This window comes from Anser cygnoides, chromosome 4 (genome assembly GCF_040182565.1).
Source record: "Anser cygnoides isolate HZ-2024a breed goose chromosome 4, Taihu_goose_T2T_genome, whole genome shotgun sequence".
In the NCBI taxonomy this organism is placed as follows: Eukaryota; Metazoa; Chordata; class Aves; order Anseriformes; family Anatidae; genus Anser; species Anser cygnoides.
The window spans coordinates 39013945-39025755 of record NC_089876.1 but is presented as its reverse complement, the minus strand read 5'-3'; the positions used below and the strand labels follow the sequence as shown (position 1 = coordinate 39025755).

Below are 11811 nucleotides of genomic sequence, written 5' to 3'. Positions count from 1 at the left end.
TAGCTCATAGTAGCTGGTAGGGTGCTATGTTTTGGATTAGGATGAGAAGAGCGCTGATAACATGCTGATGTTTTAATTGTTGCAGAGCAGTGCTTACACCAGGCCAAGGACTTTTCGGCTTCTTGCTCTGTCCTGCCAGCAAGCAGGCTGGGGGTGCAGCAGGAGCTGGGAGGGGACAGACCCAGGACAGCTGACCCAAACTGGCCAAAGGGGTATTCCATACCATCTGACGTCATGCTAAACAATATATAGGGGTGGCTGGCCGGGGTGGGGGGGCCGGCTGCTTGGGGATAGGCTGGGCATCGGTCAGCGGGTGGTGAGCAATTGCATTGTGCATCACTTGTTTTCTTACACGTTATTATTATTAATACTATTATCATTATCACTATTATTATTATTATTGTTATTATTATATTCCTGTCTTAATAAACTGTCTTTATCTCAACTCACCGGCTTCACTTTCCCGTTTCTCTCCCCCATCCCAGAGAGGGAGGGGGGAGGGTGAGTGAACGGCTGTGTGGTGTTTAGCTGCCAGCCGGGTTAAACCACAACAGCTACAAACTTTAACCCACCTCTCTGCCTCTCCCCCCCTCCTCCCCCCCCCCCCCCCCCCCCCCACCCCTTTGCAATACATTTTAATTTCCATTTGCAGCTCAGGGCAAATGTCTTTCCCATTGAATGCATAGACAATGTAGCGATTTTATAGACCACCGCCTTTACAGAAATAGTCAGAAATCAATCAACAGTAATGAGACAAATACATCAGGACAAAATGGAGTTTGCAAAAATATGCTGTCTGAATTATCTTCACTCATAAAAGCTCACTGTGTTATGCAGACAATATGATCCATATTATAAGTTACAGAAACAAACCGATACTTAGGTCCAAAGTTGACTGAATGCAACTTTACTGAAGAATATAGATGGCCTAGGTTATAAAAGCAATAATAATAAATGCAGTACAATACTATTCTTCCTAGAATTACAGACAGCACTTTCCTACTGAGTACATTTGTACTGTTTGTAGCTGTTGTGACATGGTCAAGCACCTAATTACAAGATTTTTCCACAAGAGGAAAGATGCTTACTTCTTGTGCACATGCAGCCAGTATTGTATTCTGCTAATCATCCTAATCTCTGAAGCATAAGGGTTACATATGTAGGTATACGATATGCCAGATAGCACTTAAAGAACCACAGGCCTATTTTAGCAAAGTCTGGAACATATTATTGCAAAATATATGTATTTATCTTGGAGGTAAGTGAGCAATTCACAGAAGATAATTCACCAGCTGCTCTTTTTCTTCTGACAATGGACTGCGATTTCCAGGAAGGTATTTTATTTGAACTCTCTCATATTTTTAATGAACAGGACAACAACTGCTAGAGTATTTAGGGGTCAGATTTCAAAATGAGAACAGTCTTGGTCAGCTACAAGACTGCATATGCAGTTTCTGGTGTACCTCTTGTTCCCTGATTAGAAAATCACAATTTTATAATCAGGAGGAAATATTAACAGGAAAAATATGGTTTGGGATGTCACAGACTGAAGTTCCCTTGAAGTTTAAGGGGAAATTAATGGATGAGCAGAATAACAAAAATTTGGAAATTGTTTACCTTTCTGTTTTCTGAAACATGTAGGCCTTTGCCTCAAGTATTATTATAATTGAGAAAGAAAAAATTGTTTTAGTCTTCTAAATCTTTTCAGTTAACATTCAGAGAGATAACTGCATAAGTATTGTTTGGGCTGTGATTCTTGAAAAATGTTAACAGCCAATTCCATAGGAACATCCAGGACACCAAAAGTGAAGAAGCACACGTGTAAATTTTTAGTCTTAGATACCACAGTATTGCTGTGAGATTATGATGTAAGAACAACCCTCCTAGACCCCTATGAATGAACCTCTAGCTCAGTGGGCTCTGACCAAACAGTGGGGAGGTGGGAATGGCCAGGGAAGAGCCTCCCTCAGGCAGAACCAGACAGGAGTTCCAGCATTTACTGTCTTGCAAGTCTCTCAGCTAGACGTGGTGTTTTCATATACAAAGGCATTATCTTCTGAAAAAAGGCTTAATGTCCACTGGAGTTAGCCACAATACCCAAAAGCAATTTACATAGGCCGAGCTTGAGGTCCATAGAGAATAGAACTATGACATTGGACAACTCCAAGAGTCTGATTCAACCTTCTGATCACACTGACACCATAACCAGATAGCTCTGGGGCATGTATCATTCCCCAGTCTTAACTCTCTGGCTCCATCTGAAAGGGAAATTGGGGATGTGTTTCGGGTGGGAATGGCAAGCTCCAACATAGATAAGAGTTTTGGTAATTTCACTACAAATAGGTGGGCATAATATGCTGTCTGGTCTGATCTACTTCCAAATTCAGTCAGTCCTATGCTATAAGCACATGCCCATTCAAGTCAAATTATTTGAAATTACTATTAATTGCAGTGCAATTCTAACATCTCTGAATTTGTCACAAGCCAGCTAGTTTTAAAACGTCCATTTCCTCTATTTTAAAGAATCATTAAATATCTTTCCAGTACATTAAGCGCACAGCAGAGAGCAGTGACAAGAAGTCCTGGTATTTTAAGATAAAATAATTTTAAGAGGCACAAACAAAAACATGTTTACTTTAGTCACATTTGTCATGATATATTCCTCAGCATGGTCTTTGCATTTGTACCATGGTAGGAATAGGAACACTTCCAGTATTTCACTGTAGAACTGAATGATTCCAAATCTATGTGCCCCTGTGGTGGGAAGTCATCTGCATTAATCAAATTGCTGAGGGGAAGAAAAAGGAGGAAATGAAGTGATTTAACCTATGTGGCCCTTTCAAGCATTAGAAGACTTATAATTGTTTCAGATCAAATACTCACTCACGTTTTCTTCAGCAATTCACTTCAACTGATTTTAACAGTGGAATTGCAGGCTGAATTATGTAGCACCTATCCTAAGATCACACAAGTAGATGTTCACAAGGTATTTTGAGTTTTATTAAAAATTGTTCAAATACTAGCATATTTTATAATACCGAAATTATAATAAATTTATCCACTTGTTTGTGATTATAAGTATAGTTTCATAAATACAGTTTTGCCTTTCATGAGGTGTTTGTAAACAACCATGCAGCAGCTTACTATAATATTATTGCTGTACCACTTCACTGACCATGTCCAGGAATGCTTCCACAGACTCTCTGAAGACGATGGGAGGCGTGTGCTCCAGAGCACATCTACACTAGGCTGTGGAGAACAAGGCAAAGAGACATGATCTGATTCTTACTGCACTAACATTGAACAAAAGCTATCTGGCCATAAGACCAAAGCATCACACCCAATTTTTCTAAGATAACTGAGTTTTTCTGAGTTAACTAACGCATCTACACTGCCTCTAGGACTAGACATAGAACTATGTCTTGTCAATATGCCTGCTTGGGAAACAACTGATATGAAATTCAAATGCACGGTGTAAATGTGCCACAGTCACGGGTCGTTCCAGACTCCAGTGAGGTGACTTTGTGGCCCCACTTCCCATCCTGAGACAATCTTTAGTCCTGACCTTTATAAAAAAGTCTTTCAGTCTCCTGGAAAAAAAAAAAAATCTATATTGAATATAAAGTATCTTGAGGCCAACAATATTTACATATAAAAGTGTGTGGGATACAGGTAGGGTCACATGAACTACAACTGGGTATCTCTCTAGATGGCAAGCATTAGACAAAGACAGGAAAATACACCGGTTATGTTGGATACCAAGCTCTTAAACATAGGTTGAATCCCTGCTTTGTTTCTTCCTTTACATCTTAGTGAACTGAGTTCTTTATGTCTGAAGCCGTTTATCTGTATCTAAACTTGCAAGCATAACTTAGTGTTTCAATTTGAGAGGTATATAGCATTGTTTCAATTTAAGCAAGGAGATACTCAGCATCTCTGAAAATAAAATCTTTTTTTTTTTTTTGACACCATGTAGACTTGAGCAGTTATTGAGCACCAAATTATGTCTTATATCACCATTCCACCCCTCACCTCTCCCACATGGGGATTTCCTTCAGAGAACATTTTGGAAGCATTATGGCATTACTGTCCAAGCTCTGCTGAGTCAACTCATGATTTCAAATATAACTATTTTCTATGTATGTTGGCAGTTCATCCATGTAAAGTACATAGCTGGTGTCTACGGACTTCATGTTCTTGGGTAAAAGGCTGTGATGTGGTACTTTATCCTCTTTTACTTCTATTTTTTGCATTTTCTTGAGGCTGACGCCTTTCTCATTTGGGACATACCTATCATTTAATATCTGCAGAGGGGTGTATTATTTAGAGCAAAGTATTCGCATCCTCGTGTTTTAGTGAGTCATGTACAAAGCAGTAGACACAGAATAACATAACACAAGAGAGTCAGTTACCTAAAATCACTAGGAATTCAGAAAAGGTCACAGAGACTAAATATAAAGGTTGTGTCAGTCTTATGAACTAAAGTAGATAGAGTATACTCTAGCTTCATTTGGCAAGCATAGTTCATAATGCTTCAACTTGACTTTTTGCAGCATCATATTTTTTTAATTACAGCAGTGAACTGGATGAGTTAAGTAGCTCCTGATTTCCTTTTTCAATAAGCCCTTCAGACTGAGGGGAAAAGCCTTCTTAAGCCTGCGGCAGAACTGTGCTTGCAACAAGGCTGTGACTGAATTAGCTAACCTTCCCTAGCTCCCATCGATGGGACTTGTGGGCATGGGAAGAATGTAAGATGGTTCCTAGTATGCTTTAGAGGAAAAGATAACAACAAAAGGAAGGACATGGCCAATAAAGCACTTAAATTTATCAACACAGCTCAAGATTTTTTTTTCTTATTTCTGTTCCCTCTAAGTGTCATCTAATTGTATTTATACTACAAAATGTTATGTGTGTATATGCATATATAAATGCACATATATTTCTGTAAGTATGTGTACTTATATAGTTAAAACTTTACATTTAAATGATTCTTTAAAAAGTTCCAAATTATACTTTAAAATATTTCATGGACGCATTATGATATTTTCCCCTTTAAATAAACTTTATGATTATATACGTATATTTTTTTATCGTGCTAAACTTAAGAAAACTAGTTGGAAAAATCTGGTTAGGTACTATTGTCTTTGAACGATGTTGCACTGCATCCTTAGATTTTAGTTTATTTGTTTGTTTTCTTGTGTTTTTGTTTGTTTGTTTTTTACCGTGTGCTTTATTAGAAGCAGATGTCTGTAATAATTATCAATTGTAATGCCTAAATTATCTATAAGAAGATACACAGGATTCAAGCAGACACCTATATGGTGTTGATTAATAATTTTGTTGTACAACCTAAGGATAAAAATCTGCCCTGCCTATTTCTAATGTCCCAATTTGATCAAATACAAAATGGCTCTAGTTATTCAGGGCTGTGGTATTTCAGCGATAGGATTTTTTCAGTATTTACAGGTCTCAACAGTAAATGGCTGCCTCTGGTACAATGAAGTTAAGGAAAAGAAAGGGGAAGAGTTTCATAATTTAGGTTACAGACCATCATAAGGACAGCTATCAACTCCTAGGAGCATTTGTACTTTTGGAAATCGATTTGTGTTTCTAAAATGAATTTTGCAGTATTTACCACAGAAGTATTTGTGCTGTGGGGCTTTTTTTTCCTAATTCAGTATTTAAAAACTTCAATAAGTAAATGAATTCTAAGCCACATTTCTGCCAACCGTACTGTTTATTTCTTCTCTAAAATAGTATTTTCAGTTTTAACTCTTTTCATATAAGAGAATATTTCAAATGAGTCAAATAATTTTCAATATTTAGAGGTGAATTAACATAACTCAGATAAGCCTTCACCACTTATTTACAGACATATATTACAATATTTTCCTTATGATTTCCTTCCATTCTGCCTTTATGAATTCAAATATCTTGCTTGTTTTTTTTTGCCTGAAGCTGTGTTTAGCAAAGTCCTTCTTTCTTTCTTTGTTTCTTTCTTTTTCTTTCTTTCCCCTGAGGTTTCTACAATGGCAGTGACTTAGCCATGCTAAAATTGTCACTTTGGAAGTCTGGAAGTCATTCTTTAACATTCCAATTTTATGTGCTTTATTTTACATACAGATTATGTCTTCCATTTTGTAACCCACTCTAGTTGCTAAATCAGTGTTTCTATACTACATGTCCATCTTCCCTGGGCTTGGCTCAGCTAGATTCCTTCACTGGTCTTTATGCTTTTCCATCCATGGTAAACCCTCATTCATCTCACCCATCCCTTTTTTTTCCTCTACCATTCACATCTGAGATTAATTAGTACCATACAAAGGTGGTTTCTTGCCTCTTTTTCTTATAGGCAACATCTTCTCTTTGGTGTCTTGTGTTCAGTTTTGGGCCCCTCATTACAAGAAGGATATTGAGTTGCTCATGCATGTGAAGAGAGGTACAAGGAAGCTGAAGAAGGGACTAGAAAACAAGACTTATGATGAACAGCTGAGGGAACTGGGGTTGGTTAGTCTGGAGAAGAGGAGGCTCAGGGAGATCTCATAGCTCTCTACAACTACTTGAAAGAAGGTTGCAGAGAGGAGAATATGGGTTTCTTTTCTCAAGTGGCAAGTGATAAAATGTGACGAAACAGCCTAAAGTTGTGCCAGAGGAGGTTTAGTTTGGACATCAGGAAAATTTCTTCACAGAGAGGGTAGTTAAGCAGTGGAACAACATGTTTTGGTTTTTTTACAAATATTTTACCTGTGCCTACTTAACTTCCTCAGTTACTTAAAGTCCAATTCATTCAGTTATTCTATATCCACTGCAATTTCAAAAAAATGCAAAACAATTACTGAAACACAATTTCCATACCTAAAACACTGTCCAGCTTAGACCTTTTTCCACCAGGATGTTACAGACATTCTGTGGTTGTATTTTAGTGAGGATTAGACCTATAAAAGTTTAAAAACCCTCTTAAATACAGATATAACCAAATCTCTTCAATCTTCTGGATTATTTTGTTGGATGTTCAGACATTTCATAGCTGAATTCATTTGTAAAAGCTTATGCCAAATATCTGTCCCCAACAATTTACCAGTTTTGTTTCCTTACCTTTTTTTTTGTCCCAACAGAATCTCTTATAATACTTCACATAAGCAAAATAGGGTTTTATCCATCAGGTCTAGTATTTCTATTTTAATACATGTATTTAAAGAGAGGGTTTATTTCTCTTTATGTATTTCATTACTTACTCTGGAAATTTGTTTTGACCTTTCTTGTGTTCTTCATACATGTTTATTGTTGTTATTTATTTTATTTTCCTCTTTATTTTCTACAGTTGATCTGATTTTGAAGGATTTCTTCTTGGTTCAATCACTTAAAATTGCTATTTAGCTATGTAAGTTTCTTCCTTGTCTTCCTATTTCTCATTTTGTTCAGCAGTACAATACCTCCTGAGACACCATTACTGTTTCCTTAAGTAGAATAAATGCTACATCTAAGGAGTTTACTCTTCCTCAGGGCATTTTTGATGAGCTCCCTCATTTTATTAAATCTGTCTTCCTGAAGTTTATTGTCATTCTAACACTTTCATATACATAACTTTCTCATGATACAGATTCTAATTATATTGTGATTATCATTGTTTTGTAGCTCTGCTAGCACTACAATTTAAATGAACATCTATGTTCTACTTTTATGACTGAAAGAGGTACTCACATCACTTAACCCAGCTAAATTCAGACAATTTCCCTAGGTTCCCTACATTGTCAATTAAGACAAAAAATCACCTTCAGGAGGTGATTCAGGAAAAATACCACTTGTCAATATGCAAAGCATACACCTCATCTGAGGAAAAGCATTTTAATCTCCATCCAACTCACCTGGATTACTACTTTCAGTTTAGTGGAGCGTACATGGCCTTTGAGACACACGATCTGCTTCCTCTGAGTGTGTGCACATTCCATGGAGCCAGAAGGGAAACAGACAGGTATTCCTCATGCTGTTAGCAGGAAAGAAGAATGTAATTTGTTCTAATTAGGTAACTATCAAATAATAATGTTCTCATTTTTAATTGGACTGTCTCTTAAAAAAAAATAATAAAAAAAATCTGAATAATGTCTTTATATCTTCATAACAACAAGATAAAACCTCATGCTGTCTGGGAGTCAAGTTACCCAAGTGCTTTCAAAAGGGAACAGCATTTTATTAAATGCGTCGCTCTCTCTCTACAATTATCCAAGATATTACAAGAAATATTGATTGATTTGAAATTGACATATATCAAGTATGTTTTTGAAATAGCCCTATACACATGCAAATACACACACACATCTTCTTGTTCATTGGTTTTGGGATGTCTCCCTGAGGCTGAAGTCTTAAGGAGAATTAGTAGTTGTGTCAGCTGCCAGTTGTCTGAGCTGGATGCCCTTCGATTAAACAGCACTGCTGCTTACGTTCACATAGTTGAGGAACCATTGCTAACCACTACTATCCAAAGACAGATGTGTAAGTTTTGACTCATAAAAAGTGTATGAAGGAAACTAACAGGACACTAATCTCCTGGTACCTCTTATGACAAAGAGAAAGATTTGAATAAGATATTTAAAGACTACAAAATTTGTTTCCTCTGCAAATGCCTTGCAAAATGTTATAAATAAATCATCAGTTTCATCATTGTTTGACTTTTGGGACCATCGCCATAACCAAACAAAAAGAGCCAAGTCTTGGTACTCTGGGACAGTGAAAGCACATATTCATCTGAGACACCAAGATCCTGTCTGCAGATACAAGCTTCTGGGAACAGGTATTTCATCAACTACTCATTGATGACAATTATGAGATATTTACAATTTGAAAACAATGCAGATAGAGCTCTCTCTCTATAAAACTTTAATGAGCAGCATGTTTTGTTGGAAGTGTCATAAAACTTTCATCAAAGTTCAAAATATTCCCAAGAAAACAGCTCTGTCTTTGACAAGAAGATCAGAAATTTGCAGTTTAGATCAAACAGTGTGAAGAGGAAGAGAAATGTCGTCTGTTATAATTATTAGGATACGATAATTATACTTTTACAAGCTCAGAAAATTTTTAAAAAGCAGCTCAGTAAACATTGTAAAATCTAGCATTAAGGTTAGCTTTTATAGTTTTCCTTTTAAGGAAGATAAACAAAGCCATAGTAGCTAAAAGCCTAACAATAATAATAAGACAGAGAATGCCGATTTTTTGGTAATGCAATTTAGAAGGGGACCACAGTCACTAGCAAAAATCATTTGTTCTTTTATTTCATTTTGTAATAGTACTTTTTTTCAAGTAGGTAAAATTCCTTACCTCCTTGCAATTAACTGACACTGCAGTATAGGGGCAGGCAGTCCTGAGCTCGCTGGACCTTACAGCAGTTCTTAACCGTAAACTTGCAAGCAGTTGGAATGAAACTGAAATGTGCAGCTCCTCTACCCAATGGTTGCATGAATAATTGAATAAATGGCCCTTACGACCTTTGGGGCATTAAAAGTTCAAACAAATCAAGGTCAAAACAAGATGTAACTATTTTAGTATGAGAATAGTTAGGATTTAATTAAAGAAAAAAGGAAAAAAATCTGCAAGAATAGATGCACAATATGAAAACAGCCATAACATGGGAAGACAGAATATAAAAGGAAATCTCATGTAGTCAATATAAATGTGATTATCTGTGTTCCTTTCAGTCATTGCACTCAGGTTAATGATGAACAAATTCCAAGTTTCATCTTTATGACAAAAATAGTATTTACAGAAGATTTCGATAGTGTTCGTTTAGCTCTCCCTTCCTACAACCATTACCCATCCTTTCACCCTCTCTGTTGTGTTATTTAAATAAATAAATAAATGCATACATAAATAATATGTAAATACAGATTCCTGTTCCTCAAAACTGCCAAAATTCTGGTCTTTGGCAGATAGCAAGATAAAACTTTATTTTCTCCTTAATGTGGAGATGATGTGGCATTAGAACAGGCTTAAATTTACCCAGTGCTTCCTTATGCTTTTATCGACCAGCAGACACCATTTCAAACTCACTAGAGCTTTCTACTGGAAATTCAGCTCTATTGTTCTTCTCATTCATGTAGGATATCACTATTTGTGGAAGGCAAACTGTGCTGATTCTGGCCTCTGGACCAGATTATTTTCCCAAGAATTGCTATGCTGGTCCTGGAACTGCACCTAAATTTTGGCTTCAGATACTGTCCCTGCCCTCCAGTTTGCCTTTACCAGCTGTATCTGTCCATTCTTAAGAACCATTCATTACATATGCAAAACAACTTTTCAGCCCAAATGGCTAGAGGCAGTGAAACAACTTCATAAAATACTGCTTGAGCTGCAGGGCTACTAACGCATTGCTCAGCTTCCCACTCACATTCAGGAGGGCAGAGGGCAAGGCAGCCGCCCCATGCTGCGGTCAGAGCCCCCTGATTTCATTTCATGCTCCCACCGCCAGGACTGTAGCTGCAGAACAAATACTGTAGGAGGGAACAGGGCTGTTCATCTTCAAATCATTTCACTTCATCACTGCTCCAGCGCAGATGCTTAGAGGATTTTCTGCCACCTGGATGTAAAACAAACTGGTAAATAGATAGGGATATTTCACAACACACCTTTTGACAGGTAGCCTTTTCAGTCTTTCTCAGCACTTCTCTTCCTGTTGGCATTGCATTTTTAAAAGTTTGTTCCTTTTACTTGTGCTTGCATATCACAGAACTGTGTTTATTCAGTATGTATTTATGTAGATATTATGTTCAAAATGCCTGGGTTAACAGCACCAGACAAACAGTGTAAATCTTTTCCTTGTCGTGTATCTTCAGCACACAAATTAATGTAATTGAACTTTTCTGAATGTTGTTGAAGACTTGAGAAACAAGCAGAGGCAGGATAGCGACAGTGCAAGTTTTTCAATAAAGATAGTAGGGGTCATTGAGTTAAAGACTGTTGTAGAAAACTACTTGTTAAATGAAGAAAGAGATGAAAATAGATTCATTTAATTATGCACTTGGGTATATAAAAAAAAGGTACCGAACACTTATTACAAAGAAGCGAAGCTATGCTAGTTAAAAGTTTCTCTCTCCTTCCAGACATCCCTATGCTTCCACACAACAAAGACATTGCCGCAGATGCTGGAAATATAACTGGCTGAATAATAAAAATAATGTATTTGTGCGTAAATTATTCAAAGATTGACAGAGAAATGTTGAATAAATTATTCACAGAACGTTATTTAACAATCTGGAGAGCTGGTCAAATAATGGAAATATATATTTCAGATAATTTATTCAGAAAGTAATGTCAAAATCCTTTGGCTAGTCCATTAGGAATGAATAATTTGACAAGTTATTGATTATAGCTCATTTCTGTATTAAAAGAAAATTCAGCACGAATGCAGCTAAGCAGAAAGATAAATAATTGACAATAAAGTGTCATCATCCTGATGATGAAAATCTTTTTTATGCATAGAAATACATAGCCCATGCTCAAGGATTATTTTGAACGATGCTTACTTACTAAATAGCTTTTTAACTTAAGACACATAAATTAGAGGCAATCACCAGCAGAAGCTAAATAATTAACATATTTGCCCCCAGGATTAGTAATTTATTTAGAAATTTTTATTTTCTAACAGAGAAGGTCCACCAAAGTAGAGTTCAGGTTCAACCTCAACTGTCAGCTTTTAGAAGATTTTGATTAAGTTTCCTCCATAACTTCATTAAATTGGCTAACTTTGATACGGTAAAAGAAAATACAGTCTTTCCATACACATTTTGGACTAGGTTTCCAGGTATCTATCTGTGTTGAAGC

General features: G+C 36.6%; 1 long non-coding RNA gene across 1 annotated transcript; it reads right to left on the bottom strand.

Moving 5' to 3' along the window:
- Positions 1-2917: 2917 nt before the first annotated feature.
- On the bottom strand, positions 2918-11740 carry LOC136790693 (uncharacterized). The gene is made up of 4 exons (XR_010831117.1): positions 10379-11740; positions 9313-9479; positions 7866-7984; positions 2918-3249 (listed from the first exon to the last, which is right to left on the bottom strand). It is a non-coding gene; the product is annotated as an uncharacterized lncRNA (long non-coding RNA).
- Positions 11741-11811: the final 71 nt, after the last annotated feature.